This window comes from Prionailurus viverrinus, chromosome A1, assembly GCF_022837055.1.
Source record: "Prionailurus viverrinus isolate Anna chromosome A1, UM_Priviv_1.0, whole genome shotgun sequence".
Taxonomy (NCBI): Eukaryota; Metazoa; Chordata; class Mammalia; order Carnivora; family Felidae; genus Prionailurus; species Prionailurus viverrinus.
Window position 1 is genome coordinate 199,441,846 of NC_062561.1, and position 6,298 is coordinate 199,448,143.

Below are 6,298 nucleotides of genomic sequence, written 5' to 3' on the forward strand. Positions count from 1 at the left end.
TCACTGTTTGCTCTTTAGGCTTTCATTTTGTGAAGGTGTCAGGAGAGATCCACAGAAAGAAGAGACCAGTAATGAGAAAGGTCATGTGCATCCAAATGACCAATCCTCTTGAAGAGAAGGATTACAAAAAAAAAAAATGGATATAAAATCTCTTGGTCAAAACCAACATACGGTATATCTATTATTTTATCTTAAAAAAAGAATTTTCTGGGGGAAAATCTCTTCATACTCAAGTTTTAAACTACTAATAATTACCACTGTCAACAATTGGCATCCAGAACTATATTTTTAACTTATTAAATACAAGATTTCGGTTCCAATGGGAAAACAAGGAATATAAGAAGTAGGAAGCCAGAATTTTGCCAAATGCGTCAGAACGAAGCCAAGACTCCATAATCATTTAGCAGTGAAGGCTTAGTCTTTGCGGACATTCATTTCCTAGACAGAGAATCGAGTCCTGGACACAAAACAAGGTCAACATGGAACATATACAGAAGGATTATCTGAATATGGACAATGCTAGTAGGAGACAAGGGACAGTTCAGATAAGTATATGACAGGGTTTATTGTTTTCTCCAATACATTAGTAAACACAAAGTTTAAGCTTGAACACTTAGCAGTAATACTATTTAGTTGAGATACATATATATATATGTATATATATATATTCATATATGTGATTTTCAAGGTAACTGCTTAGTAAACAACATAATTGGACTTAACCATTATCAACAGGTCCTTTTATAGTTTAAAGTTCTGAGTTAAAGAAATAGCCTATGTGGAGTTACTTATCCACCTGAATCAGAAGTCCTAATTCTGGTGCCCATAATGTATGGTGCCTATCTTTCAGGATGTTGTTTCAACAAAGCATATTTATGTCTGTTTGGACCACAAGTGTGAAAATCACAGGATATTATTGCTGAAAGATACTGTTTCGATCAGACCCTGGCAGGAAACAGAATGTGACTCGGGTGGTTCAAATGAAGAGACTTTCATGAAGGGACTACTCACAGATGTGTGGGGAAGGCAAAGGACTTGATCGTGCAAGGACGCAACAGCAGGGAGCCCCTGCGACTTCTGGTGGTCCATGAGATCTCAGCTGTGGAGGAAGGTGCCCAACCGGAGCTGTAAGCGTGGAAGGACACAGCCCCCACCATAAAGGCAGGCCAAAGCAGGGAAGGAGTAGGGAAGAAAGCCAAAACCTTCTCTCCTCCTCTGATCAACCCAACAGAAACTGGAAGGCAACTCAACCCAACAGAAACTGGGTGAGGTAGACCATGGAGGGCATGAAACACAGAAGAAAGAGGCAGAGACTAGATTTGGGGTGGGTGGGACAAACGGTGGAAAGCCACCTAGTACCTTAAAAATCTGTCCTTTGTGCTCAGACGGTCCATAGGCAGGGCCCCAGGGGGGCAGAGTAGGTAGCAGGTATGTGACTATATGAAGCAGCTTACACCTGCTAGAGAGAAGTGTTCACTTGTTAAAGGTGAGCAGGCTGGCCTCTCCGTGGACACTTGGATGCCCCAGTGCTTAGAGCAGTTAGTCCTGGTCAGCCCATGATCATGCCAGGAGAGGGGCTGAGGCTTCCCCAACCACCAATGCTTCTAAGGAAATTCTGCAGCTGGCTTGTGGCATCTCGGTCCTCAGCCAGGAAAGACCAGTCTCTCCCCAAGCACAGATGCCTGAGTTGAGGAACTGACATGTCTCGTTACTCGTGTGTGCAGCCTCTGATGACACCAGGTGAGAAGCTGGTGGTCCCAAATCACGCAGCCCAGAGTATAGATCTGTCTGGCTCTTGGTGCACTGCTCTAGGATGGGCCACAGGGAACGTGATCTCGTCTCCCCAGTGAACTCTGCTCTGTCAGATCTGGTGCATGTGTACTTCTTTGCCAGTTGCCCTTGTTTATAAGAAATCCAGGCAGGAACTGACAGGGTAGCGTGGGTGGCAGCAAGGCTCCCACAGCAGACGTGGAGAGTCCCCTTGTTCCCAGCAGTTCAGCCAAAATCTTTTTTAAACAACTGCATACCCACTCATGAGGCCAAGATGACTGTGCAAAGCTCATCTACATTGCTTTGCAAAGCGAGGTGATCCATGGGGTGGATACTGAATGTCGTGACCCAGTAGGTGTGACATTACTCTGGCACCTGACCTGTGGCTGGTGGGCAGACATCATATCGGGACAAAGAATTAAACAGGAAAGCAAAATACATGTGCCCTTTGAAAACAGTTACATAAGCGTCCTCAAATAAATAAGTAACGTTTATTTGTGGTGCACTGCGAGTTGCTCAATGCCATCTGCATTTATTTTTGATGGCTTGACCCACTGCTCAGTTATGTCTTTAATCTCTTCATCACAAGGAAGGGTTCGACTTCCATACATTTTGTTAAGAAAAACGTCGCTTCTTCTTATTCTGCTGAAGTCCACTTTGTCAGGGATCCAAGTGCTTAGAGCAACTAAATCTCCTGTTGACTCCTCCTCTCAACTCAATCCCTGAAAATTAGTTGGAACAGATTAGAGCGAGCCCTCTGACAGTCGTCGTTTGGTTTGAGAGGGGCAGGACCTGGAAGGCTCATCTGTTCTTTGATCCTCTGTGACTTCTCTGATCCTGGGAGTCGGGATGACTCATCTCATGCAAAGTCTGGTTGTTCTGCCCCCCTGGAAACTTCAGACTGTGATAAATAAACCCCGCTCCTAGCCGCCTTGACCTTCAGCCTTGCAGCTGTATTCTGCGGACCCCAGAGCCCGCCCCCCACCCTCCCCAAACCCCGGGCCAATGCTGAGCTCTTTCTACATGTACAAGGCCATGCCTACAAAAATAAACTGCTTTAACACTTTGGGGCTAAACTGACTTTTTACTGTATAAATTAAGCTTCATCCACACCTGTTCCCCCCAGCAAATAAGTGGCATCAGACAGGTTAGCGGGTTGCCATACAGCCTGAGCATCTGTCACTTCCTGGGGACCTTCTCTCTCCCCTCTTTTTCCATTGTGTACATCCAGTTGGGTGCTCTGAGACCAGGAATCATGGGGTCACGGAGATCCATGGCAGGAGGAGACATCTGGTAGAGCCCCAGCCCAAGGCCACCGTGTTATTAACCCATTTTGAGCACTCACTGCTTGCCAGGAACTGGGCTCCGTGTGGCAGTTCCACCCTGTGACCCACATTCTTGTGTGTTTCTGCGCCTGGGGACATCAAGGCTCACAGATTTAAATGCTGGGCTCAGTTTGTAGTGTTAGTAAGTTGTACAGTCAGGATCAGCACTCAAGTGGCCTGACTCCCAAAATGGATGTCCTTAGCCACTACTGCATATGGTGAAATAAATTTGCTGCTTCCACCCTTTACTTCCTGACAGAGGAGTGAGGAGTCACAGGGAGTAGCGGGCTTGGTGCTGGAGGGGGCGGCGGAGGCCGCAGGCACAGGGCAGAAAGGAAAGTGATCTGATCGCTGTTCCCACTAACGTGCCAGTGATGTCTCGCAGGCACTGCTTCCGGCCTGTTCATTTTATAAGAGGGGGAAGTGAGAGCATGCTCCTTAAAACATGGCTCCTCGAGGCCGCGGGCAGGGCGGGAGGACGTGGGGGCGGGGGGGAGGTCCATCCCCTTCAATATCACTTGAGGAGCTGGGGTCTGTGAGGCTGTCTCTGAAGTTTGCTTATTTCTTCTCAGAGGCTTTGCCTTTTCTTGACCCCGTTGGATGCGCAGGACCTGAGCCAAGCACTGTGAAGACCATGGCAATAATCATAAAATGATTTCTGCTCACAGGAACTGGGTGGCCCCCTGGATGTAAAGGGCAGGGCTAGAAGTGTAGAGATGCCAAGGTGGGTGAGGGATCAGGGAGGAGATCGGCCAGGGCAGCACACAGCCCCTGGCATCTCAGCCTCGAGGGACAAAGTATTTTGATGGATGGAGAAAGGAAGTTAAGCGGGTGGATGGAGGGGCCAGCCTAGGCCATATTGGTCATTGACTGCGGACCCACTGGCCTACATCCTGGTCATTTTTGTTTCCGATGAAGAGACCATTTACACTTATTAACCTATAAATACTAATGTTGTATGTCTATTACAGGGCAAGATTTTTTAAAACTAAAAAGTTTAAAAAATATATTTACTTAAAAAATAAATAATAAAATTCAGAGGTATTAAGTGTTTCTTAACTCTGGTTTCCTTAGTAGCTGAGTAAGCAACTTAACCTGAACCACTTCTTCAGCCAGACTTTTTCCGGATCTAAGCTCAGAGCTCTGGTGTATTTAGGGCCTAAGAAGCTTTCCGGTGCCACGTTTATTGCTTCTACCCACTCCTCCTCCTTTCAGGTACTACGGGTCTTTGATTGCCTGTTCATGCTAATTGCCCTGGCGGTGGGACTATATGTGGAGGAAAGCATTACTTTGCATTTCGAAGACTTGGACTCTTCTAATTGAATGTCAAGTGCTCTGATGATGTACCTTCCCCCTCGAAAGAGAAGCATGTCTTTCTGCAGGGGCTTTGTGTAGCTTTCCAACTGCAAGTGCACGATATTAAAGACTCACCATGTAGGATTGTTCAACAGGGTGGGTGCCTCACCGTTCTTGCTGTTGCTGCTGTTGTGTGGGTTGTGTGTGTGTGTGTTAGCCAGTTAGGAAGAGGTTATCATGGCAAGTGTGCCACACACGTTGTCCCCTTTTCAAACAGCTTTACTAACCGGTTTCCTCGAAGGTCCCTTCAAAAGTGCTCATCAGCTAGTCCCTGGGAGGATCAGATACCCTACAACTTCTTGTTTTCAATATAGGCTCTTGTCTGGATATGGGATGCTTGGAAGGTGATCATTTATGGCCTTATTTGAAGTTCCATAATTTTAAGTTCATGAAATGAAGGCATTAATACTGAAAAATTAGCATGGGTCAGTGCTCATCAACTTATCCATTATAATACGTGCTGATCCCTTATAAACCAGCTTTGTAGACTAGACCACATATAGGTTAAAATTTTGATTTGCCATCCTGAGAACACTTTGAAAATCTACAGAAAGCTGAAAGTACGTTGGATTCCTTCCATTCATGGAGACATTGTTTGGTGTTTTATTCAGTGAGTACTTCCTAGGTATATTTACAAAGGAGCCAGGCTCAGCATGTTGTCTAAAGTGGTAATGTGTGCAACAGGCTCACGATCCACCGTTAGAAATGTGAGCTGGGTGTATTTGTGCACTTTGGAACTGAAAGTAGGATATTAAACTTGGGTACATGGATCTCATATGCGGGCACACACATATACAAACATGTAGATATGTACATATGTGTACACACATATATGTATATGTACAGCACATGTATTTCACCCTAAAATACCTCTAGTCTGATCAATGTCAGGCAGCTTGCGAGAGTTAGGTGTTCAGTTCCATCATGCAGAGTTGTAGTGGATTAAAGTTTGGTAACAACATTTGCTAAGGAAACTGTTGGCGGTGAGTCAACAAAAGTAAAAGCAGGTCTATTTATTTGGAAACTACTATATCTCACTGAATCTAAGACGTTATCGGTATAAGAAGGCCATTATTTTTTTGTATGTCATTAAGGGAAAAATATTCTTCCTGTGAAACTCTTATATAATGCTTTTATATCTCGGGAATTTGTAATTTGTGCTTTACAAATAGTGTTTGTATTTATTGAAAGCACTCGTGGGGGGGTTATTTGGGTATAGATTTCCATCATTTAGAACTTTTGAACATTCATAGGAAGAAAAATATAAATTCAATAAAGTGGTTAAAATATTTCCAAATGACTCTAAATTCGTGTCTGGTCCTTCTGAATCACACGTCAGTATCACGTCTTTTTCAGAGAGTATAGGCTCTGGGCCATTAAGATCATCAGTAATGCAGCATGACTTAGAAGCCAACCTTGCTACTGTCTGAGGTTCTCTTCCAAGTAACTGGCACACGTCTTCCAAGTTTTGATGTGTACATGTAGGCAATGACTTACATCATAATGGCAGAATTCCAACTTCAGTGATGTTAACATGTGAAAGAAAATGTGTGTCTCAGAATGAGAAAAATATGCTAAAAATTTTGTAAGTGTATTATATAGTTAAAAAATTCTAGGTCAACCCCTCAGAGACAGGCTTTGTCTATCAGAGATCTCCAGACCAAGGATTAAGTACTAATTCTGCTGACATGTGCCTGGGAGAAACCATTGGTCTAGAGGTTTCTGAAATTTTTAAGTTTGTCAGAATCGAGTGTCTTGTTAAAAATGTTGATTCCTGGGGCGCCTGGGTGGCACAGTCGGTTAAGCGTCGACTTCAGCCAGGTCACGATCTCGCGGTCCGTGAGTTC